The sequence below is a fragment of the Chiloscyllium plagiosum genome, unplaced genomic scaffold, assembly GCF_037043375.1.
Source record: "Chiloscyllium plagiosum isolate Xiang-an unplaced genomic scaffold, Cpla_swu_hap1 HiC_scaffold_20, whole genome shotgun sequence".
NCBI lineage: Eukaryota > Metazoa > Chordata > Chondrichthyes > Orectolobiformes > Hemiscylliidae > Chiloscyllium > Chiloscyllium plagiosum.
Genome location: NW_028270158.1, coordinates 13,400,512 through 13,426,488, shown reverse-complemented (window position 1 = coordinate 13,426,488; position 25,977 = coordinate 13,400,512). Strand labels below are relative to the sequence as shown.

Here is a 25,977-nt window from a genome sequence, read left to right as displayed (position 1 = left end):
TCTCTGTGGTAAACACATTCCCAGCCAGAAGAATGATTTATTCTCAAGATTAGGTTCGCTTAGAGCGGCTTAACGGAGTTATGAAACTGAAGACAGCTTCTTAGAATCACAGAATAGTACAGAAGGAGGCCTTTCAGGCCCTCATACCTGTACTGGGTTAGAATGATAAACTTGACTCCAATCCCAGGAGGGTTGTGTTCCCTCCAACAAAGGCAGCAGAGTTGAGACTTACCTCAGTCTTTAGTAAAACATATCTGATATTTCCAAATCCACTGATGTTCTGTGCGACCCACAGGGCAAATAATGACAAATAATAACTACATCAGGCACCTCACTAATAAAATGCAGCATGCTTCTCAATATCAGGGTCAGAAGCAAACGGTGCTGAAACTTAACCTCTTCTCCTTAAAACTTACTTCACCCTTCCTACTCCAAGAGGAAGGGGTTTCCGGTTCTGCCACCCCCTTCACATCCTTGCCCCTCTCTCCCTTTCAGGGGGCGCCTTAGATTTTCCTCTTCTCCATCTGGGTTGGAGAGGTCCTTGTCAGAGCTAATCATGGAATCCATTCAATGTGGAAGCAGGCCATTTGGCCCATCGCATCCACACTGACCCTCTGAAGAGCATCCTACATTTCAATGGCTAGTCCACCTTGTCTGCACATCTTTGGACCATAGGTAGAAACCCACTCTGACACCGGGATAAAGTACAAACTCTGCACAGACAGGCGCCTGAGGCTGGGATTGAACCTGGGTCCCTGATGCTGTGAGGTAGCGTTCAATACTACCTCACAGCAATACTTTTCAGTACTTTTCAGCCCACCTCCAGCTTTTGGAACCTTGACAGATCGGCTTTTTTCATCTGTTGTAGCTCCTTTGAGAGGTAGCAGCCTCTCTTCTCCAACCTTGAAAGGGCTTCTTTCCAACCTCTGGCTGCACATCGGTCTCACATCAATGTTCTTCAGCAGAAGGAGGGTCATGCTTCAGTGCGGAGGGAGCTGGGTGTTCTCACGCAGGAATCAGTGAAAGCTAGTTTGCAAATATTCCAGGTAATAGGAGGGCAAATGGAACTTTGGTACTAATTGCTAAAGGAATAGAAGGATGCAATTGTTGCATTTGTACAAGACATTGGTGAGACTGAATCTGGAGGAGTGTGCGCTGTTTTGGGCCCTTTACTTAAGGAAGGATGTAGTTGTATTGGAGACAGTTCAGAGAAAGTTCACTAGATTAATCCCAGAGATGTAAGGCTTTATTTTATGAGGAGAGATGGAGCAGTTTAAGCTTATGCTCCCTGTGGTTTAGTAGAATGAGAGGACGTCAAATTTAGCCATATAAGATGCTCAAGGGGACTGACAAAGTGAGGAAGAGTAGATGTTTCCTCTTGTGGGGCAATCCAGAATGAATGGTCATGGTTTTCGGCTAATGGATAATGGATTGAAAACAGGGGTGAGGAGTAATTATTTCAGGGTATGGTGGATGCTGGAGGACACTGAATAAATTTAAGGAGAAAACAGACAGATTTTTAATTAGTTACAGGTTAACGGGTGATGGGGAGTAGGCAGCAAAGTGGAGTTGATGCCAAGTTGAGATCAGCCATGATCATGTTGATCAGGGGTTGGTTAACTTGGATATGTTTGATGCAGCACAGGTTCAATTTGACTGAGTTTACCATGAAGGCCTCTCCTTCTCAAACTCTCCCCTCGCCTGAGACATGGGTTAAACCACCCTCAATTAAATCAATCACCAATCATGTTTCTGTAATGAGAAAGTACCCCCATTGTCCAAAGGTCTATGGAGGCTTTCTTTTTATGAGGAGGCAACAGCTTAGTAGTATTATCACTAGAGGAATTAATCCAGAAACTCAGTAAATGTTCTGCGAGTCCAGGTTCAAATCCTGCCATGGTGGAATTTGAATTCAATTTTTTAAAATATAAAATGTGAATTAAGAATCAATGAAACTGTTACTGATTAATGGGAAAAAACTCATCTCGTCACTAATTCCTTTAGGGAAGAAAATCTGCCTCCTCACCTGGTCTGGCCTACATAAGACTCCAGACCCACAGCAATGTGGTTGACTCTCAATTGCCCTCTGAGCAAGCCACTCAGTTCAAGGTCAGCTATGGATGGGTAATAAATACTGACCAACCAGCGACCTCCATGTGATTTAATTTTAAAAATTAAATGACGGAGCAGGCTTTCAAGGCTGAAGTGACTACTCCAACTCTGAGTTCTTCTGTTCCTAATGGACAAGTTGAGGCTCCCCTGCAACATCTGCTCCTGAGTTTTGTGAAGGAGCCTATCAACATCTCTGAATGAATAATGACTTTATTGTCACACATATCTTGGGATATATTGTGAAAAGTGTTTTGTTTGCACATGATTGAGGGAGAGTGGCGTGCTTGCCTCTCTTCAATGGCTGGCCGAAATCCAGAATTCCTTACTGAAGGAGAAGACTGTGTCCACAAATACAATGGGCTCTGTAACTAGGACTGCAGCAGATAAAGACATGGCCTGTATTATTATAACTTGAAAATTCTAGTCCTAATTCATTGACAAAAATTGACCATTTTCATTGGTATCCCTCTTGAAAGTGGGTGGGGAGAGGAACAACACTTCACATGACTCTGGTACCACTAGGCATCCCATAGACTCATAGGAACAGGAAGACTCAGCAAGCAACATTGAGGTGCAGTGTTTTAATTTAATATTTGCAGCTACAAAAGGTCCTGGAGCTCCCTTTGCCGATTTTAGATTTGTAAAGAACAATTTCCATAACTTGAGGTTACGAAAAAATTGCATTAATCAGCCTTAGGTGTCATCAAAGCACATTTAAAACTCACTGGACGATGTGTGAGACTGCTACATAATAAGATTTAGCAAAGAAAATGAGATTCATCAATCCTACAAAATGTATATTTTAATAACATCAGCCTCCCTGCCACCAACTGCGAATTCCTTGTCTTTTCCCGGGTTTTTCGGATCCATCTACCTGCTCCTGTAACAGCAGGGGGCATCCTACCCTCTGCTGCCAATTCCAGCCGGCAACTCTGTGAGACAGTTTTCAGTGAGACAGTCTGTGATGGGTTCAAGTCTTGCACCAGTGATTTAAGCAGAAAGGTGTCTTTGAAGGAAGCATTAAACTGAGAAACTGTTGTACCCTCACAGGTAGGACTAATATGAAGACAAACAGGACAGTCCCTCTGAGAATCTGGACCAGTATTTATCCTTCGACTAAAATATAGGCTATCTGACCCAAAAGTGAAATATTTTAGCTGCTGGAATTCGGTAAAAAAATAAACAAAAACAGTTGGAGTAACTCAACAGGCTCTGCAGTATCTGTGGAGAGAGAAACAGAGTTAACGTTTCAGGTCGATGAAATTTCTTCAGCACATCATTTTCTTCAGATTATTTGATTTATTAGTTATGTCATTGCTGTGTGAGGTCTGTGCAAAATGGTTGCCTCGTTCCCTATCTAGCTGGACTGACTTTCTTTCAAAACCTTCCAGTCAGGAAGGCGTGGGGCTTCGAGGCAAACATGGCAGTGGTTGTGGTTCCATGTTTCTGCTGCTCTTTATTTTTATTCATTTCACAGACACCACTGGCCAGGCCAGCACTTACAACCCATCCCTAATTGCTCAAAGGGCAGTTAAGAGTCTACCACATTGCTGTGGGTCTGGAGTCAGGTGAGGATGGAAGATTTCTTTCCCTGTCAGACATTCATGAACCACATGGATTTTTCACCAACAATCCTTTCATGGTCATCAGTAAATTCTTAATTCCAGATTAATCCATGTTCTGCTATGACTGGATTCGAGCCCCAGAACATTGGCTGAGTTGCTGGATTAATAATCTAGTCACAGTATCACCAGGCTGTCATCTACTTGAGTAGCTTCCCTTCTGAGCAGTTGGGGTCAGAGGGTTGGAAGGTGCTGCTGAAGCATCCTGGCTGATTTGCTGCATTGCATCTTGTAGATAGTGCACATTGCTGTCTCTGAATGTCAATAGTGGAATGGGTGAAGGCTTTAGTTGGTACAGTAAGTAGATGAAGTGTCAGTCAAGTGGACTGCTTCTTCCTAGATGAAGTCGAGCTTCTCAAATGTTGCTGGAGCTGCACTCATCCAGGCGATGTGGAGTGCTCCACCCTGCTCCTAACTGGTATGTTGTCAATGGCGACTGGCTCTGGAGAGTTTGGAGCTGAGCAATTTGCTGAAGAATTTCTAGCCTCTTGACATATTTTTGTTGCCATAGTATTTCTTGCCGTACAGTTTCTAGCCGATTGATAGTCAGGAAATTTATTGCTGATGACGCCACTGAATGTCAAGGGGCAATCGTCAGATTTTCTCTTGTTGGAGATGGTCATTGTCTCGCATTTAAGTGTCAGGAGTGTTACTTGTCACATGTCAGCCCAAACCTGATTGCAGGCCTGTCTGCATGTGACACAGATTGTTTTAGTATCTGTGGAGATACTGGATGGTGTGTAATCATCATCATTATTGAAGCAACCAAAGATAATTGGCCCTTGGACATGGCTCAGAGAAACTTAAGAGCTGGTGTGTGGTGCAGTGGTAGTGTCCCTACTTCTAAGCCAGGTTCAAGGAATGTCTATTAATATCTTTGACCAATTTGTTTAGGAAAATATTTACCCTGAGAGACCCCTACAATGATGTCCTGAGACCATGTTGATTGACCTTTAACAACCATCCTCTTTTGTTCTGGGATGGTTCCAACCATTGGAGAGTTCTGTTGATGCCCATTGACTTCTGTTCATCTCGGGCTTTTCAGTGCTATACTTGTTCAAATATGGCTTTTATTTCAAGGTCAGCTCTTTTGTCCTTTTTTTGACCAAGGCTGTATTAAGTGGTGCAGGCAGAAATCCGACTGAGTGTCAGTGAGCAGGTTATTATGGGGCACTGTCAGTGACACCTCCCATCACTTTATTGGTGATCTGACAAGGAGAGTTGGCCAAGTTGGATTTGCCCTGCATTTTGTGGGCCGAAGATGTACCTGGGAAAATTTCCACCTTGCCAGCTAGTTGCGTGTATTGCCAGAGGTGGAGATAGTTCTAAGCACAAACCTTTAGTACAATTGCCGGAATATTGTCAGGGCCTATAGCCTTTGTCATGTATAGTGTTGTCAGCCATTTCTTAATATGTACATGGAATGAATCAAATTGTTTTGGGTCCCATATCTAAGGAAGGCTGTGTTGGCATTGGAGGGAGGTCCAAAGAAGGTTTACAAAGATGATACCAGGATTGGATGGCCTGTCATATGAGGTATGGATAAGAATTCTGGGTCCGTACTCAATTGAATTCAGAAGGATGAGGGGGATCTGATTGAATCTTACAGAATATTGAGAGGTCCGGATAGAGTAGACAGGGAGAAGATGTTTCCACTGGAGAGACTAGGAGCCAAAGGCTCAGAGTTAAGGGACAGCCCTTTAGAACTGAGATGAGGAGGAATTTCTTCAGCTGGAGGATGGTGAATCTGTGGAACTCATTGCTGCAGAAGGCTGTGGAGGGCTGGTCATCGAATGTATTCAAGACAAAGTTTGATTGGTTTTTGTTTGGTAAGGGGATCAAGGGGTACATGGAGACGGCAGGAGAATGGGGCTGAGAAACATAGCAGCCATGATCAAATGGCAGAGCAGACGAGATGGGCCGAATGGCCTCATTCTACTCCTATATTTTATGGTAAGCTCTGCAAGGATGTTTAAATTTGTATTTTTGTACTCATTCATGGAATGAGGGCATCACTGGCTGGGCCAGTACTTATTGCCCTATTCTTAATTATTATGGGTCAACTGCATTGCTGTGGGTCTGGAGTCACATGTAGGACTGCTCAAATAAAGGCAGCAGATTTTCTTCCCTGGAAGTGAACCAGGTGGGTTTTCAGAATAATCAGCAGTGCTTCCACAGTCACTACTAGACAAGCTTTTTATTCCAGTATTTTTAAATTGAATTCAAACTTCTCCATCTTCCATGGTGGGATTCAAGCCCATGTTCCTGGAACATTGCCCTTGAGCTTTTGATTGCTCGTCCAGTGACATTAGCACTATGTCACTGCCTCCTCATATTTCCTTTGTGAAGGCAGTGGTGAGGTGCCTTCTTGAACTGCTTTAAAAATCATTCAACACCAGGTTATGGTCCAACAGGTTTATTTGAAATTACAAGCTTTCAGAGCGCTGCTCCTTCATCAGGTAGCTAGTAAGGCAGGTACATAGGACACCAAAGTTATAAGTAAAAGATTAAAGTGTCATACAACTGATGCGATGTGTTAAACAAATCTAGTTGTCTGTTAAGTCCTTAATCACTTAGAATGGGGATGCAGAATTCGATTGATTAATATGTAAATCCCAGAATTTTTGAACTGCTCCAGTCCATATGCTATAAGGACACCCACAATGCTCTTTGGGAGGGAATTCCAGGATTTTGACCTGAGCGACAATGAAATAATCCCAATACTTTTCCAAGCCAGGATGGCGAGTGGCTTGAAGGGGAATATGCAGGTGGTGTTCCCATTCATTTGTTGTCCTTGTCCTTCTAGATGGAAGTGGTTGTGGATTTTGAAGATGCTGTTGGATGAAGCTAGGTGAGTTGGTGCAGTGCATCCTGCAGATGGTACACACTGTTGCCAACGTGCACTGGCAGTGAAGGGAGTGAATGCTGATCCCGGAGGGGTTGGGGTGAAGCAATCCGCTTTGTCCTGGATGGTGTCAAGCTTTTCAAGCATTGTTGGAGCTGTATCCATCCAGTCAAGTGGGGAGTATCCCATCACACTCCTGGCTTGTGCCTGGTGGACAGACTTTGCAACACAATGGTTATCTGGCAGGCAGCAGAACAGGAATGGCAAAAGTAAAAGGACAATTAATGACAATAGAGTCATGCAGGTTGTAATATTGAATAATAATATCATAACACTGATAAAATAATAGATATTTTATTAATATAGTGATATTAAAACATTTTCTTCCATATTCAATTTCTCGGATATTGGAGTTGGAATCAGGTGAAAACATAATTTATCACGTTTTGTGAGGCTGGAAAAGCAGAGCAGATCAGACAGCATCTGAGGAACTGGGAAGTCAAGGACTGGGGAAGGGTTTTGTTCTGAAACATTGACTTGCCTGCTCCTCGGATGCTGTCTGACCTGCTGTATTTTTCCGGCCTCACATCTGTTGACTCTGGTTTCCAACACTTACTGTCTCCAATTTATCAAGTTTTCTATCACTTTGACTTCCCGTGCACTCTATCTCACTCCTGCACTTGGCCTATTTTCTCTCGAAATCCCTTTCAGAGGGACCAATTTCATTCCAGGCATTGACTGATGGATCTGAGATATCTCACCCTTCTACCTGTTCCGTTTCCTTGGACAATCTCCTCAAAGTTATCCTTTGGGCTAAAATCAAAATTGCTGGATAAACTCAGCAGGTCAGGTGGGGGGACATGCTCCCTCGTAGTTGTGAGCAGCCATGCCAGAGATTGGCATTGGCACTCCAAGCGTGATATTGACTTCTGTTCCTGGAGGTCGCTGCTGTACACAGCCAGTAAGAAACCTCAAATGAACACTGGTGGCAGCAACTGTGGAGAGAGTGGCAGTTCATGTTTCGAGTTTGGTACGACTTTGTTCTGAATGTGGGCACAACTTGCCAGAGGGTAAATAATGGTAAAGTGGGGAAGGTTCGAGCAGGAGACTAAACAGCATGAGTTTCCTGAGAGTCAGGACAGAGGCATTGCAACACTTCCTCACCTCCTGATTCATAACCTTCACTCAGTTTCTCTCTTCACAGATGCTGCCAGCTTTCTCCAGTGTTCTCTATTCTGGTTTCTGTTTATATTGTAGGTTTTCAGCCTCCGCAAGATGTTCGCTTTTATATCCTGTGCTTTTTAGTCAGCTCCTCAGTGTTTCTTGTCATCATTCCTCTCATCTCCGCAGATTTTCCTGAAATTGTTTTTGGGGTTAACCTGAAGGCTCAGGACTTCTCTTCCCAGTCCTCACAAAGAAGGCTATTACCTTCGAATGGTAATGGCGAGAAGGAGGGTCTATTCTCCCCATCAGCCCCATGCCGGCTGTCTGCAAACTCTTGTCACTAAGTCTCTGACTAGCACCTCACCCCATCGCCGCTCCACTCCGCCCTCCACGCCCCCCCCCCCCCCCCACCCCCACCCCCACTCCATTTAGCTGACTGTTAGCAAGTCTTGCCCTGCATTCTGAACAAAGATCTGTACCCACCCAAACCCCATGCCAACTGGTCATCACTGTGCAGCTGAGACCTGTGTCTTCATATACCCGGGAGCTCAGAATCAGGCTGGCAAAAGTCTGCTTTAATTTTTCTAAACTTTCATGTTGGACAGTGGCAATCTTAGTTAATTGCTCCCGCGATGCTTTATTATTCTGAGTATAAATGTCACAGTAACAGCTACTGAAATCAGACTGGCACCCGATGATGGGGGTGTGGGGTGGCGGGGGGTTAGGGGTTGAGTTAATCTAAAATGGAATGTGTTCAATTAACACACTGTCCGCATTATATAATGTCCATTCCATGTATAATTGGCAAAAATGCGGTGCAATTTCAGTCAAGAATCTCATCATTCTGATTAGTATTTATTTCATCTTGAATTGGGTTCCAGCTCCTGAGGACTCACTCCTGCTAGAAGTTGAATCATAACAATACAAAATTGTGAGCTGTGATGATTTTGATTTTCCAAATCTGCCTGCAATGCCTTGGGGCAGCCATTAGGAAACATATTTGAGCTCCATTTTTTTTTCAACTGAGTGGCAGACACAGCTGTGTCTGTGAGCAGATGTCATAAATCAATAGAGGGTTTGTGGGTTTGGCAGTAGCCTTTGAGAAACATTTGCACCTTTCTGCATCACTTGTCCATGACAAAATGATACACTCAGAGCAGTGCATCTGGGTCCTTGTTTTTAGATTCGATTGTAAGATCGCAAGGGTGACTTCTAGTGAATTTGCGAATGTATGAGCACAAAAGGATTGGGGAGTGGGATGGGTGGAATCTTGACTGGGTGGCACCAACTGAAGACAGCAGCAAGTTGCATTCCTCTCCCACTTTCTGTTTTTATTGTGGTGAGTGGAAAAGATTGCACCACTCCCGGGAAAGGGCAAGGAGGATGCATGGATACCGTGAGCTGTCTTCGATAGAAAACAGCTGGAAATAATACTGTTATCAACAAACAAACATTCACAGGCTATTTTACTCTGAACGCTAACTCGCAGTCACAGCAGGCAGCTGCAAGAGGCACCTGCAGAACTTCATAAAGGCCCCTGCGACAGATCTTTCTGAACCTACAGACTACCATCTAAAAGGGGAAAGGGCAGTAGGTATATGGGAGCACCTCTAAGTTACCCTCCAAGTAGCTCATCACCCAGACTGGGAAATATAGCACTGTTCCTTCAGTGTCATTGGGTCAAAATCCTTGAACTTCCTCCTAAACAGCATTGTATACCTACCTACAGCAAATGGAAAGGAGTTCTTCACTAGCCTTTGAATGGAGCAGTATTCTATACAACTCCTAAGAGTCTTATTAATTTTGCCTGACTAATATATTTACACATATTACTATCATGCAACATGCCCCTTGTTAACTAAGGCTTTTCTATAAAGTCTCAACAGTACTGTATCCTCCATCACTGATCATAGATAGACTCTGAATGCAGCATAGATAAAGAAGAATTATCTCAAACTACCCTTAGTCTGCGGCAGATACCCAGATAGTGCCAGTAGAGTCGATCAGAGCAAATACCACACAGAGTGCAGATTGGAATTCCGAGCAGAAATCTCCAACATGAAGGGAAAATTCCAAAATAAACCTAGAAGATAAAGTTGTTTTGAAGAAAGGTGCTTTGTTCATTTTCAGAGCATTGCTACTTTACGAAGGTACAGACAGTCCTTCAGCTGTTAAGATGTGAATGCCAACAGAGAGCGACTGTAATGGCCTCATCAAACTCTCAAGAGGGGCAGGGGGAAGACAGAAAAAACACACACATTTAAATAGTTGGTGGGGGGAGGGAAATTAAGGTAAAGGTTAAAGGGCGAGAGCTCAGCAGTGATTATTAAAGTTTCCACAATAAATAATAGGATAGAGAGTATGGACAGGGTCAGAAATTTAACTTCAGGCACAGCAGATGAGGGGACAACTGTGAGAAGGAGTTCAGTCAACACAGGATTGAGGGTGGTGTCCTTAAACACACGCAGTATATGAAATAAGGTTAATGAGCTTTGAGCACAGACTGAAATCAGCAGGTATGATGTTGTGGATATCACAGCAACATGGTGGTAGCAGAATGGTGCAGCAGCTGCGTGCTGCGCCCATAACTCAGACATCGATGGGTCGAAACACCCTCTGCTATTGCTCAATGTCAACTGCTTTTATCAGGTGTACTTGAGAACTCTGGGAAGCTAGAGAAGTGATTGCTGGGCCTCTTGCTGAGATATGTGTATCATCGATAGTCACAGGTGAGGTGCCGGAAGACTGGAGGTTGGCAAACGTGGTGCCACTGTTTAAGAAGGGCGGTAAAGACAAGCCAGGGAACTATAGACCGGTGAAACTGACTTCGGTGGTGGGCAAGTTGTTAGAGGGAATCCTGAGGGACAGGATTTGGATGTATTTGGAAAGGCAAGGACTGATTCAGGATAGTCAACATGGCTTTGTGCGTGGGAAATCATGTCTCACAAACTTGATTGAGTTTTTTTGAACAAGTAACAAAGAAGATTGATGAGGGCAGAGCAGTAGATGTGATCTATATGGACTTCAGTAAGGTGTTCGACAAGGTTCCCCAAGGGGGACTGATTAGCAAGGTTAGATCTCATAGAATACAGGGAGAACTAGCCATTTGGATACAGAACTGGCTGAAAGGTAGAAGACAGAGGGTGGTGGTGGAGGGTTGTTTTTCAGACTGGAGGCCTGTGACCAGTGGACTACCACAAGGATCGGTGCTGGGCCCTCTACTTTTTGTCATTTACATAAATGATTTGGATGCAAGCATAAGAGGTACAGTTAGTAAGTTTGCAGATGACACCAAAATTGGAGGTGTAGTGGACAGCGAAGAGGGTTACCTCAGATTACAACAGGATCTTGACCAGATGAGCCAATGGGCTGAGAAGTGGCAGATGGAGTTTAATTCAGATAAATGCGAGGTGCTGCATTTTGGGAAAGCAAATCTTAGCAGGACTTATACGCTTAATGGTAAAGTCCTAGCGAATGTTGCTGAACAAAGAGACCTTGGAGTGCAGGTTCATAGCTCCTTGAAAGTGGAGTCACAGGTAGATAGGATAGTGAAGAAGGCATTTGGTATGCTTTCCTTTATTGGTCAGAGTATTGAGTACAGGTGTTAGGAGGTCATGTTGTGGCTGTACAGGCCATTGGTTAGGCCACTGTTGGAATATTGCATGCAATTCTGGTCTCCTTCCTATCGGAAAGATGTTGTGAAAAATGAAAGGGTTCAGAAAAGATTTACAAGGATGTTGCCAGGGTTGGAGGATCTGAGCTACAGGGAGAGGCTGAACAGGCTGGGGCTGTTTTCCCTGGAGCGTCGGAGGCTGAGGGGTGACCTTATAGAGGTTTACAAAATTATGAGGAGCATGGATAGGATAAATAGATAAAGTCTTTTCCCTGGGGTCGGGGAGTCCAGAACTAGAGGGCATAGGTTTAGGGTGAGAGGGGAAAGATATAAAAGAGACCTAAGGGGCAACTTTTTCACGCAGAGGTTGGTATGTGTATGAAATGAGCTGCCAGAGGATGTGGTGGAGGCTGCTACAATTGCAACATTTAAAAGGCATCTGGATGGATATATGAATAGGAAGGGTTTGGAGGGATATGGGCCGGGTGCTGGCAGGTGGGACTAGATTGGGTTGGGACATCTGGTCGGCATGGACGGGTTGGACCGAAGGGTCTGTTTCCATGCTGTACATCTCTATGACTCTATGACTCTATGGCTGCAAGAGGATCAGGACGGAAACTAAATATCCAAACAAAGGTACAGGCAGTTGGGCAGAGGGGACGGGTTTCATCAGGAATTCATTCCTGATGAAGAGCTTTTGCCTGAAATGCCGATTTTCCTGCTCCTCGGATGCTGCCTGACCTGCTGTGCTTTTCCAGCACGACTCTAATCTCCCATTAAGGCACAGGCAATTCTGGATTTGGTGATGTGAAATGAAGCAGACGGGATTAGGGGTTTTATATAAATGAACCTCTAAGGGGCAGTGAGCACAGTATGATAGAAGTCACCTTGAAGTTTGAGAGGGAGTAGCTGTATTCGGGTGTAACAGTATTACAACTAAATAAAGGGAACTACAAAGACAGTAGGGAGGAGCTGACCTGAATTGATTGGAAAGAGACCTTAGCAGGGAAGATGGTGGAGCAGTGATGGCAGTGATTTCTGGGAGTAATTCGGGAAGCATAAAAGAGATTCCTCCCAAGGAAGAGGAAACATACTAAAGGGAGAATGAGGCAACCCTGGCTGACGAGGGAAGGTAGGGACAGCATAAAATCAAAAGAAAAATCATACAAGGTGGAGAAAATTAGTGGGAAGCTAGAGGATTGAAAAACCTCTAAAAAACAACTAGAGAATAAAATAAAGGGGGGGGGGGAAGCTGAAATATGGTGGTTAGCTAGCTTGTAGTACAAAACAATTTGCAACAGCTTTTTTAGGTATCTAAAAGGTAAAATAGAAGCAAGAGTTAAGACTGAACCACTGGAAAACAAGGCTGGAGAAGTAAGAATAGGGAACAAAGAAATGGCAGAGGAACTGATAATTACTTTGCATCAGTTTTCACAGTAGAAGGCACAAGCAGCACAACAGAACTTCAGGATAGTCAGGGGGCAGAGGTGAGTGTAGTGGCCATCACTAAGGAGAAGGTGCTGAGGAAGGTGAAAGGTCTGAAGGTGGATAAATCACCTGGACCAGATGGACTGCACCCCATACTTCTGAAGGAGAGAGCTGAGGAGATTGTAGAGGTGGTGACCTTGCAGGAATTATTGGAGTCAGGGAGGGTCCCAGAAGACTGGAAAATGGATAATGACTAATTTTTGCACACAAGAAGGGAGGGAGGCAGAAGACAGGAAACGATAAGCTGGATAGTCTGATGTCAGTCTTTGGTAAGATTGTAGAGTATTATTAAGGGTGAGGTTGCAGAGTACTTGTAAGTGCTTGGTAAAATAGGGCTGAATCAGCACAGCTTCATCAAAGGGAGCTCATGCCTGACAAATTCATTAGAATTGTTTCAGGAGGTAATCAGCAAGTTACACAAAGGTGAGCCGGTGGACGTGATCTGTTTGTATTTCCAGAAGTCCTTTGACAAGATGCCAGACTAGAGGTTGCTAAATAAGATACGAGCCCATGGCGCTGGAGACAAGGTAGAGGATTGGCTGACTGACAGAAGGCAGAAGTGGGGAAAAAGGGGCCCTTTACAGGATGGCAGCTGATGACTAGTGGGAGTTCTGCAGGGGTCAGTATTCGACCACAATTATTCCTGTTATACATTAATAATTCTGTACAAAGAAACTGAGGACGTTGTTGCTAAGTTTGTAGATGGCACAAAGATAGGTGGAGGGATAGGTAGTGTTGAGGATATGGAGAGGCTGCCGAAGGACCTGGACAAGTTGGAGATTAGGCAAAGACTTGGCAGATATAACACAGTGTGGGAAAGTGTGAGGTTATGCACTTTGGTGGGAAGAATAGAGGTGTGGACAATTTTCTAAATAGGGAAAAGATTTGGAATTCTAAAGCACAAAGAGACTTAGGATTCCCCATTCAGGATTCCCTTAAGGTAGATGTGCAGGTGCAGTCGGCAGTTAGGAAAACAAATGCAAAGTTGGCACTCATTTCAAGAGGACTAGAATACAGGAAGTGGAGATGTATAGCTGAGACTATATAAGGCTGTGGTTATTCACATATGGATTATTGTGAGGAAGCTTGGGTCACTTATCCAAAGAAGGATGTGCTGGCATTGCAAGAAGGATCCAGAGATGGAAGGATTGTCATATGAGAAATCATTGATGACCCTGGCTCTGTAGTTGATGGAGTTGAGAAGGAATGGGGTGGGGGTGGGGGATCTATTTGAAACTTCGCAGATACTGAGAGGCCTGGATAGACTGGACGTGGTGAAGATGTTTGCACTAGTAAAAGTGTCTAGGGCATAACCTCAGAGTGAGGAGATGACCCTTTGGAACTGAGAGGAGGGGAAATTTCTTCAGCCAGAGAGTGGGGAATCTGTGGAACTCATTGATGCAGAGGGCTGTGGAGGCCAAGTCTTTAGGTGTCTTTAAAGCTGAGAAGGATAGGTTCTTGATTGGCAAGGAGATCAATGGTTATGGGGAGAAGGCAGGAGAATGGAGTTAAGAAACAGGTCAGACATGATCAAATGGTGGACTAGACGCAATGGGCTGAATGGCCTAATTCTTATATTATGGCGTCAACAGATCAGAATCACGGCCAACTATTCTCAAGCAGATAATCTACCATGCTTCCCAGTCAATAAAGGGAAATTGTGGAATAGTCACGCATTTGATGGGGGTTTGGGGCAGTGCAGGGTAAGATGGGATGCAGGTAAAGTAATATAGCTCTTTACATAATTGCAACATGTGTTATCTATGGGGGACCAATGCTTGAGAGGAGATGTGGTAGACGGTAATGGTTCTGCACCAAATCAGATGAGGTCACACCCAGTCTTTGGGCGAAGAAAGAAGAGTCCTACACTGACCTTTTGCATGGCTCCCAAGAGTTATGCCTGACTAGTAATGTAAATGTATATCTTGTTATCATCCAATACCTTGTTAACTGAGGTAAGTCCCTTTTCTGTAAAGACTCTGCAGTGGTGGATTCTCTACAAGTTAACATGAGATAGGTGTGGTCTCAATATAAACAAAGGAGTAGTGGGGAAAGCAAATTACCTCAAACAGCTCACAGTGTGGATCAGATACTGGCATCAGGCTCCACAACCTGTTCGTATTGGCAAAAAGGACAATGCCACAGCCTAATGTCGCTCTGCCTCTGCAAATAAAGATACCAGTTTTTTCAGTCCTTTCTCAGTGTGGGAGATCTTCCCTCGAGCACTCACTATTGTCCTCATTCTGTCCTCTCTCACTGGTTTTAACCCACGAAGGGGTTTCAAACTATTTAGATCCCTGGATATACTGTTAAAAACATCGCTTCACTAATTACGTATCTGCAGCCCAAGCTGAAATTTGAAGTTGAATTCTCAAGAATAATTACGTTTTGGTGTTTTTCCTGCATTTGATTTTATCTGCGGTGACAGAGGAAAGAGCTCGTCTTTGCTTTGCTCTCGTTTAGTTATCCATTAACTTTCTAATCAGGCTTGTCAAAAATGTGATGGATTTGGCGACTTGCCAGCCAAAGTTACCTCAGCACCTCTTCTCTCAGGGAAAGAGAAAGCAATTCACTGATTAGGACAAGCCATCTCCTTCTGCTGTCTCCATCAGCTGGCTCAACATTGCAGAGATATGAAGAAAAATAATACATCGATGTGGTTGTGGGGATGTTCGACGAGCTGGGAAGATGATTTGCAGATGTTTTGTCCCCTGTCTAGGTTACATCTTCAGTGTTTCAACTGTTCCCTTTGATGTTGCCTTCTAACCACTGACTGTGCCAATGCATTCTCTGGTGGTAACCTTCCATTTAACAGACTGTGGTTTTGGTTTGACCTACAAGTGGAAACACTTTGGTGGGATTCAGTGCCCCTCCCCCTCCCTAAGGTGCACTCCACGGAGGGGGCTATTTGGTCAGGAGGGAGGGTGTGGGGATAAAAGATCCACTGCCTTTATGAGTCCGCCTGGTCAAGCGGGTGAGAAGGGTTAAGGGTGATCTTCCCAACCTGAGATTGAGGCCCTGAATTTTATGTCCTGGGACCTTCAGCCACCCCTCTTCCCTTCACCATTGGTTTTCAATTTGTAGTAGGTAGCGATGCAGGATAATTGTCCTTTAACCTTATTAGATTTGCCGGCTGCCTGGGGAAGATGGGGGGATTACAATCCCTTAGTCTGTAGGCACTCTGTGTCAAATCAAAGGACCCAGCACTGGGATGGGGATGGGGATGGATCCCCACAGGAAGCCATCTTGCTTCTGACTCCCCCTCCTGCGCATCGTCCCGTCACTGGTATCCTCTCCTTGCCATCCCCCATTCCCAGCTATGCTCATCTCTCCAGAGGTTCAGCAATGTTCCCTCCTGAAGTCCTGGATGCAGTACCAGAAGTGACCAATAGCTCCCAGTGGTGCTACTAGTACTGGAAAGTTGCCAGCACTTGATCTTGCGGAGGAGCGGACAGAATTTCTACTTTGCTTGGAATTTAGATCAATGGGAGGATCAACACTGCATGGTTGGGTACTTGATTGGCTTGGAATAACATTGGGCTTTCTAGAGAAATGCTATGCTGGGGTTCCCAATGGTTTTCCAACAAGTGACAATCTCCTGTCAACAATTTAAAATTCTACCCATTCTTTCCTTGTGTACTCTATCAAACCCAATCAGAATTTTACTCTATTAACCCCAATCAAAATTTTACCCTCTCAAACTCAGTCAGAATTTTAAAGAGCTTGATCAGATTGACTTTCAGCATATTCCTTTCAACAATAAAGAATCCCAGCTTATATTTTTACTCCATTAGTAGGAAGCCATAGCATTATCATTGTAAATAACTAGAGGATCATCACAAAATATCCCCTTCTTGGTTCTGATAGCATTGACAGTCAGCACATACTCACATAACGCCTGAGGCACACCTGATGCCATGTGATTTCCAGATATTAGCAGTCTTTGCTCTGTGTGACTTAGTGGCTTGTTCAGTCTTCATGCAGTCATTGCTGTGACAGTAATCAGTGATCCTTGCAATATAAATAACAATTGTGATCCTGGGATGGTGACCAAGGTAACATAAAATGAAAACAGCATCAGTAATAAATTGAGTACACATGATGGGAGGGACATGGTAAGCTTGTTCCCTATGTACAGAGCACGAGAGACCATGAAGCTATCTAAGATAATCTTCCCAATCTTCCTATTCAGTTAAAACTCTGATTACAGGGAACACCCTGAGTGGGAACAACACAGCAATGGCAGGCAGCATGGTGGCCCAGTGGTTAGCACTGCTGCCTCACAGCGCCAGGGACCTGGGTTTGATCCTAGCCTTGGGTTAGTTAAAGGGGCAGTATAGAGAGATCTGGGTGTTCTTGTACACCAGTCAATGAAGGTAAGCATGCAGGTACAGCAGGTAGTGAAGAAGGCTAATAGCATGCTGGCCTTCATAACAAGATGGATTGAGTATAGAAACAAAAAGGTTCTTCTGCAGCTGTACAGGGCCCTGGTGAGACCGCACCTGGAATATTGTGTGCAGTTCTGGTCTCCAAATTTGAGGAAAGACATTCTGGCTATTGAGGGAGTGCAGCGTAGGTTCACGAGGTCAATTCCTGGAATGGCGGGACTATCTTATGTTGAAAGATTGGAGCGACTGGGCTTGTAAACCCTTGAGTTTAGAAGACTGAGAGAGGATCTGATTGAGATGTATAAGATTAGTAAAGGATTGGACACTCTGGAGGCAGGAAACATGTTTCCGCTGATGGGTGAGTCCCGAACCAGAGGACACAGCTTAAAAATACGGGGTAGGCCATTTAGGACAGAGATGAGGAGAAACTTCTTCACCCAGAGAGTGGTGGCTGTGTGGAATGCTCTGCCCCAGAAGGCAGTGGAGGCCCAGTCTCTGGATTCATTTAAGAAAGAGTTGGACAGAGCTCTCAAGGATTGTGGAATCAAGGGTTATGGAGATAAGGCAGGAACAGGATACTGATTGTGGATGATCAGCCATGATCATAATGAATGGTGGTGCAGGCTTGAAGGGCAGAATGGCCTACTCCTGCACTATTGTCTATTGGGTGACTCTTCTGTGTGGAGATTGCACATTCTCCCCATGTCTGCATGGGTTTCCTCTGGGTGCTCCAGATTCCTCCCACAATCCAAAGGTGTGCAGATTAGGTGGATTGGATGTACTAAATTGCCCATAGTGTTCAGGGATGTTTAGGTTGGATAGATTAGATGCAGGGATACGGGGGCGGGACTAGTTGGGGTGCTCTTCGGAGGGTCAGAATGAACCTGATGGGCGAAATGGCTTGCTCTCTCACTGTCAGGATTCTATAACAATGGCCAATTATCTAACATAGACTAGAGTGAATTAAAAGGCATGGGTGTCCCTTCATTCGTTTCTCTATTGCATTTTCTTTATCAACATTCCTCTCTTAATCTTATTACTTCCTTCCAAGTAACAATATATGAGCCTGAACAAAAAGAGCTTGCGGTTTATTAGTGAGGGCTAAATCCTGTCTCTCTTTCAAGTCCACAAGTGTGTGTGATGCTTTGCAGGATTCAATGAATAGCAGTTTTGAGAAGGATGTCTGCTCTTCCCTACAGCAGGAGTGTTGGAGTCTTTCTGAGCTCATGCAGCAAGGAGCTCAGATTACAACTTCTTGCCCGAATGTCTCAACAATCCATTGATTAAACCCACACAGTCACCCAGGCAATTAAAAAGTGAGACTGACTTTGGTGGAACTTACAGGAAATACATTGAAAGATTCTCCTGCACTGATATAACAGATGCATGAAGTAGATTTCCATTTGAAATAGTCAGTTCCATAATGATTGATTCCATTAAAAGGAAATTGGATGAATAATTGATTTGTGAATTTGATTTAAGTTATAGATGTAAGCATGGATGAAGCATCCATGTTTCAGGAGCACTCTACTTCAGTACTTTGTAAAATAAATCAGGATTGAATAATGGGATCCCTAATGTTCATCCTACATCCTGGAGTGTCTGCCCAGATTAAGCTGATGAGAGAGAACTTTCATAGTTTGTTTCCTTGAAGCTGGTACTTTCAGGATTAGACTGCAAGGCCCGAGGCTCTGAGTTCAAGTCCCACTCCAGGACTTATTGGTTATGGAAGGTGCATTTGTAACTTTACAAAACAGTTTCATTATCAGCTTAAATCCCTTGGATATGCATGTGGTTAGTGATGACAATGGAAGACTCCCCCGGTCAGCCATCTTTGATTTGACACCCTCCTAGTAACACCCGAGAAACCTGTTCCTGGAGAAACCTAATGATGGAAACAGATGTAAGCATGTGCTTTACCTGCCTCATCTGCATGAAAAGATCATTCAGGTGATGAAAAAAAAATCAAGAAACATCCCTGACAATACAAATTGCATCATTTTGTCCGAGGAATTGGGTTTGGTGCACTTAGAGTCATAGAGATGTTCAGCATGGAAACAGACCCTTCGGTCCAACTCATCCATGCCGACCAGATATCCCAGCCCAATCTAGTCCCACCTGCCAGCACCTGGCCCATATCCCTCCAAACCCTTCCTATTCATATACCCATCCAAATGTCTCTTAAGTGTTGCAATTGTACCAGCCTCCACCACAACCTCTGGCAGCTCATTCCATACATGTACCACCCTCTGTGTGAAAAAGTTGCCCCTTAGGTCTCTTTTATATCTTTCCCCTCTCACCCTAAACCTATGCCCTCTAGTTCTGGACTCCCTGACCCCAGGGAAAAGACTTTGTCTATTTATCCTCGCCATGCCCCTCTACAAGGTCACCCCCCAGCTTCCGACACTCCAGGGAAAACAGCCCCAGCCTGTTCAGCCTCTCCCTGTCGCTCAAATCCTCCAACCCTGGCAACATCCTTGTAAATCTTTTCTGACCCCTTTCAAGTTTCACAACATCTTTCCAATAGGAAGGAGACCAGAATTGCATGCAATATTCCAACAGTGGCCTAACCAATGTCCTGTACAGCCACAACATGACCTCCCAACTCCTGTACTCAATACTCTGACCAATAAAGAAAAGCATACCAAACACCTTCTTCACTATCCTATCTACCTGCAACTCCACTTTCAAGGAGCTATGAACCTGCACTCCAAGGTCTCTTTGTTCAGCAACACCCCCTAGGACCCTACCATTAACTGTATAAGTCCTGCTAAGATTTGCTTTCCCAAAATACAGTACCTCACATTTGACTGAATTAAACTCCATCTGCCACTTCTCAGCCCATTGGCCCATCTGGTCCAGATCCTGTTGTAATCTGAGGTAACCCTCTTCGCTGCACTTCCTCCCTTCTGGATTTAAGAGTAATTTTAAAAACAAAGCAAAGCCTTGCTGTCCTGATTAGGTCACAGCAATGAACATTTAAATTCCAGGCACAGTTTGAGATGGGAGAGCTGATGGGACCCCTTAATGTATTCTCTTGAAAAAATCTTTTTGAAGCATCACCAACATCTTCAGGAATAAATTCATTTAGCACTTGTTTAGAGCATAAACTATTAGGACACATTATAAAAAATCAACAATGTCAAACTTGTAAAGAAAACTATACAGTGTGTTTTTAAAGGGCTCTTTACAGATAGCACCCATTTTATGGTCCATTGTTCGGTTGAAAACGCTTGCTTTGTGATGAATGGAAGGAATTTGGTGAAATGTTGCCTAATTCCTGTAGTGTTGATTGTAACTCCATGTCCTAGACAATCCATTAATTTTGTGGATTGGCTGTGTGTGGGGTAGGTTATGGATAGATGAAATAAGACTGTTTCACATTCACTGCATGAGCATTTAATGGATAGAAGACCTTTAATCATTCCCCATTAGGTGGGAATGGAGCAGGAAAGCATTGGGGTCCATTGGCTCTCTGTTCTACTCTATCCCCACTGATAGTATTGTCGCTGACATTGGGAGAATCTGACCAGAGATATGATCATGAGGTTAGTTGAGGTCCATTGTGTTAATGGGGTCTCAATGATGTTTTATTCTGTTTCAGTTCTGGCAGTGGCAGGTCTGCAAGGAGTGCAGGCCCATTAGTTCAATTATAAAACCTTCTTTAAGTGAAGCCATTAGAGCAACGGTTTTCCAGTTCTTATAAGGGTCCCCATGGGAGACTGGTTAGCAAGGTTAGATCTATAGTTAGTAAGTTTGCAACTGTATATCTCTATGACTCTAAATTGTAGCATTACTTCTGCTTTTACGACACGGTGGCTCAGTGGTTAGCACTGCTGCCTCACAGCGCCAGGAACTAGGATTCGATTCCAGCCTCCAGCAACTATCAATGTGGAATTTGCACATTCTTCCCATGTCTACATGGGTCCCTGCTAGGTGCTCCAGTTCCTTTCCACAGTCCAGAAATATACAGGTTAGGTGGATTGGCCATGCTAGATTGCCCATCGTGCCGGGGATGTGCAGGCCAGGTGGATTACCTTTGGTAGAATGTGCGGTTATAGGGTGGGATCTGGATCGGATGCTTTTCAGAGAATCGGTGCAGACCTGATGGGCCAAATGGTCTCTTTCTGTATTAGAGAGATTGTATGATTCTAAAATGTTCATGTCTGTAATGATTATAATGCAGTGTGTAAAGGCCTAGCAACAATAGCTTACATGTATATAGCACCTTGTGCTACAGAAAGGTTACAGCGCAGAAAGAGACTATTCAGCCTGCTCTGTCTATGATGGCTCTTGTATGAGCAGTGCACCTAATATCACCCCCCTGTAACCCTGGACATTCTTCCTTATTCAGATAATAATCCAAATCCATCTTCAACACCTCAAGTATACCTCCCTACACAACACTGTGAGGTAACATTTTCCAGCTGTTTATCACTTGCTGAGTTGATATCTTTATCCGTGTGCCTCCATTTCTTCTTTTGCAATTAACTTAAATCTGTGCCTTCTGATTGTCAATCCTTCCACCAATGAAAAGACCTTGTCCCTGTCTACTCTGGCCACGATATTAAACACCTCGAGCAAATTTCTTCTCAACATTTGCATCACCAAACAGTCGCAGGTTCTCCAATCTGTTTCACTTTAGCAAAGTTTCCACAGGACCAGTCCCACAAATTCTTTGTGCACTCTAATCCCATCACCATCCTCTCGAAATATGGTGGAAATGTGTTGATGGAAAAGCGCAGCAGGTCAGGCAGCATCCAGGGAACAGGAGAATCGACGTTTCGGGCATTAGCCCTTCTTCAGGAATGCCCGAAACGTCAATTCTCCTGTTCCCTAGATGCTGCCTGACCTGCTGCGCTTTTCCAGCAACACATTTCCATCTCTGATCTCCAGTATCTGCAGACCTCACTTTCTCCTCTCGAAATATGGTGTCCAGAACTGAATTCAATGTTCCATTTCAGGCCAAACCAGCACTTTATAGATAAATTAATGGTGTCTCCTTACTCTTGCAGCCTCCATCAACAAAGCTTTTAAATGTAGATAAACATCCCAAGGCCCTTCATAGGAGCATATGAGGCAAAAGCTGACACTGAGATAAAGGTGAAATTATTAGGATGGAATGGTAAAAACTTAATGAAAGTGGTCATTAGTTTGCAGAGAGTCGTAAAGAGACAAGATAACTAAAATTACATCCAAAAGTGAGGGGAGTGTGGGAAATATGCTGGAACAGAGTTGGAGTAACATAAGGCTCCCGGAGCCTTGTATGGCTAAAGGGATGGATGATACCACACAGGGACACAGACTGGAGGTGTTTATGAACTGGGAGCTAAATAACAACAGTGAACACAGGGATGATAACCAAACATGAATCGCCGAAAGAGTTTCAGATGAGATCAAGTTTAAAGAAGGTTTGGAGGGGCCCATGTTGGACTGGGGTATACAAAGTTAAAAATCGCACAACACCAGGTTATAGCCCACCAGGTTATAGCCCACCAAGTTATAGCCCACCAATTTATAACCCACCAGGTTATAGCCCACCAGGTTAATTTGGAAGTTTAGAGAAGGTTTGGAGGGGCCCGTTTTGGACTGGGGAGTACAAAGTTAAAAATCGCAAAACACCGGGTTATAGCCCACCAGGTTATAGCCCACCAGGTTATAGCCCACCAGGTTATAGCCCACCAGGTTATATCCCACCAGTTATAGCCCACCAGGTTATAACCCACCAGGTTATAGCCCACCAGGTTAATTTGGAAGTTTAGAGAAGGTTTGGAGGGGCCCGTTTTGGACTGGGGAGTACAAAGTTAAAAATCGCAAAACACCGGGTTATAGCCCACCAGGTTATAGCCCACCAGTTTATAACCCACCAGGTTATAGCCCACCAGGTTATAGCCCACCAGGTTATAACCCACCAGGTTATAGCCCACCAGGTTATAGCCCACCAGGTTATAACCCACCAGGTTATAGCCCACCAGGTTAATTTGGAAGTTTAGAGAAGGTGGAAGACTGCAGGAGAGCTGGGAAATGTTTACAGGAGCGCAGGGGTGACAAAGCATTTTGACAGTGTGTTAAACTGAGGCAGGGGCAGAGGGGAGTATTACAGAGATGGAAGTCTTTGTGATGTACAGGATAGGGGTTTGGAAACTTGATGTAAGGTCAGCTGGTTTCAAACAGTCTGATTCAGCCTGATGTACTGGTCAGGTTTGATAGCAACGGACCAGATTTGGAGAAAAGTTCCTATTCTGTGACATGATGGCAAAGGGATTTTTAAAACTTGAATCTCGGAAGGGAGGGGGCGTGTGGGAGGGAGGCAGAGGGACCTCCATGATGAATGGAATGTATTGAACTTCAGAGCACTTGTTTCTGATAAACTTGACTACTCAAAACCAGCGCTAACCCCAGTCCAGAATGACACAGCTAGCTGAAAAATCAAACTCTGGCTCTTTGTACTGTATGTGATAAGTCCTTGAAAGTCCAATTTTGACGTTTTCAGTTCTTATGCCACTTTATAGGAAGAGCAGTAGGCCATTCACCCCCTCAAGCCTGTTCTGCCATTCAATGAGAACATGGTTGATCTATGGCCTAAGTCCATATACCTGTCTTTGGCCCATATCCCTTATACTTCTGCTTAACAAACATGGATCGATCTCCGATTTAAAATTAACACTGATCCAGCATCCATTGCTGTTTGTGGAAGACCGTTCCAAATCTCTGCTACCTTTTGTGTGATGAAGTGCTCTAACACCTGAACCTTCTCAGAGTGGAAATGTACGGTTCATATCGGTCAATAAAACTCAGTACAAAAATGTGTTGGTCAAGTGGATTGGCTATGCTAAGTTGTCTGTCATGGAGTTACAGGATGAGGTAGTGGTTGGGATGTTCTTTGAAGGGTAGGAGCAACTTGATAGACTGAATGGTCTCTATCTGCACTGGAGGGAATCTATGAGCAACCCACAACTGAATGACTTGTTATTGGGGTGGCACGGTGGCTCAGTGGTTAGCATGCAGCCTCGCAGCACCAGGGTCCCAGGTTCGATTTCAGCCCCGAGTGACTGTCTGTGTGGAATTTGCACGTTCTCCCTGTGTCTGCATGGGTTCCCTCCGGGTGCTCCGGTTTCCTCCCACAGTCCAAAGATGTCCAGGTCAGGTGAATTGGCCATGCTAAATTGTCCATAGTGTTAAGTGCATTAGTCAGAGGGAAACGGGTATCTGGGTGGGTTACTCTTAGGAGGGTCGGTGTGGACTGGTTGGGCCAAAGAGCCTGTTTCCACACTGTAGGGAATCTAATCTAATCTAATTTCTGTTGGTTGGATGCCAATTGAAGATACCACTGGTGCAACAGTTGTTGACATATTGACCACCAAATTCAGTAACATTGGTGTTCCTCAACGAATTGAGGCCAGTGTCGGTAGTAGCGCCCCTTTCCAAGATATGTGCGGAAAATGAAACATTCAACGCGTCACCTCCTCTCTTCATTACCTTCAGTTGAATGACCTTGCAGAGTACACTGCTCCAGTGCTGTGAAAGGAGTACAAGAAGCTGTACTGCAGTTTAAACTCTCAGGAGAAATACTAAAAGTTTTGAAGACTGAGCTGGAACCACATCTTATTGAAACTTACGGACCAGCAACAGAGCTCAGGGGGAGAGGGAGTCTACTGATTGCTGTGTGATGGCTGTGTCGCATCTAGCTGAATCCTCAAAAACTGCACTCATGAAAGATGCTCTCATCAGAAAAAGGTTTGCCTTAGGCATAAGAGGTTCAGGTGTGAGAGTACGTTTGCCAAGAGAGAACAAACTCACTGTCTAGAAACCATCAAGGTGTGTAGGTGTTCTGAGGTTGTTATTCATCAGCTGGAGCCTATTAATAGTAGGACAAATGAGATTTGTAGGCTGAATGAGAATAAAATATTGGATAAAAAGGGAGAAAGCTTTTGAGAAGAGTCAGCAGAAAGATCAAGGCAAGAGCACAAGATGTAAATGTTGCAGAGAATGCCACACAAATGAAAATAAAATATTCCCAGCATGAGGAAAGCAATGCTGTAACTGCAAGAAGCTGAAATAATTTGTAGTTTACCAAAAAGAAGCTATAAAGATGGCTGCCAGAGAGATGTTCGCTGATGTGTCTGTTAAATCCCTCTACAGCAGGTTGACATTGTCAGGTCTAAAGGTGATAAGTGATCTGTTACTGTTAGACTGATGATGGTCAGAGAAGGGGAGCATCAAGTGAAGATGAACTGTCAGATAGGTACTGATGCATCAAGAGCCATCATGCACTTCGCAGACCTGTGACAAGTGGCTTAACATGACCCAAAAATTAAGCCCTCAAACATAAGGTGGATGTTGTATAATGGAATGACCCTCATGCCAAAGGACAACTGAATTTGAGAGCCCAATACAATAGGAAGAATGAGGAACTGGATTTCCAGATAGTAGACATTGCCAACATCCACTCAAGTAATGGACCACGTAACGATCATTAACACAAGTGCAGCCCAGAAATGCTGAGAAAACTAGGGGCAGCATGGCGGCTTGGCAGTTAGCACTGCTGCCTCACAGTGCCAGGGACTCGGGTTCAACCCCAGCCTCGGGTGACTGTCTGTGTGGTGTTTGCACATTCTCCCTATGTCTGTGTGGGTTTCCTCTGGATGCTCTGATTTCCTCATACATTGTGATTTCCTCATACAAAGCTGTGCAGGTTAGGTGAATTGGTTATGCTAAATTGCCCACATGTGTTCAGGAATGTGT

The 25,977-nt window shown here is 44.3% G+C and overlaps 1 long non-coding RNA gene across 1 annotated transcript; it reads right to left on the bottom strand.

The window, feature by feature from the left end:
* Positions 1 to 6,762: 6,762 nt before the first annotated feature.
* LOC148146571 (uncharacterized) lies at positions 6,763 to 16,858 on the bottom strand. Its single transcript, XR_015760618.1, has 3 exons — positions 16,736 to 16,858; positions 14,908 to 15,007; positions 6,763 to 6,818 (listed from the first exon to the last, which is right to left on the bottom strand). It is a non-coding gene; the product is annotated as an uncharacterized LOC148146571 (long non-coding RNA).
* Positions 16,859 to 25,977: the final 9,119 nt, after the last annotated feature.